Raw genomic sequence first — 459 nt, forward strand, 5'->3', positions numbered from 1 at the left:
GTTTTTTCTTATTTCAGTCCTTTTTCGTTCACGGTGTTTCACCATTTGAGCCCGTCTGCGTATATTTCACTTTTCGGGACCCGTTCGGGGCACTTTTTGAGATTTTTTATAAAGAGGGGGTTTGAAAAATTAAATCATTTCATTTCCTTTTATTCTCCACTGCTGGAAACCTGGTTCTTTAGCCATAAAGGGGCTGCCACCCTTCTTCTCTGAAATTAACCTCCTTCCCCTTTAATTTTTGCCTCGATAATTAATACTTTATTGTCGGGTTTGGTGACATCTTCATTTCCCCTCTATTAGAATCTGGTTTCAAACATTTTTCGAGTTCAGGTTTGAAGTCAAGTTTAGTTGTTGGTGTTGCCTTAAGGGGGATTGTTGCTTCCCTCGTTGTCCACGACAAAACCCCGAAATATCGTTGGATTCGGAACGGTTTCCTTTAGGTGGCTATTGAGATTTTCA

This window comes from Cornus florida, unplaced genomic scaffold (genome assembly GCF_030987335.1).
Source record: "Cornus florida cultivar Cherokee Brave unplaced genomic scaffold, ASM3098733v1 CherokeeBrave_3.0.0_Hap2_Chr10, whole genome shotgun sequence".
In the NCBI taxonomy this organism is placed as follows: Eukaryota; Viridiplantae; Streptophyta; class Magnoliopsida; order Cornales; family Cornaceae; genus Cornus; species Cornus florida.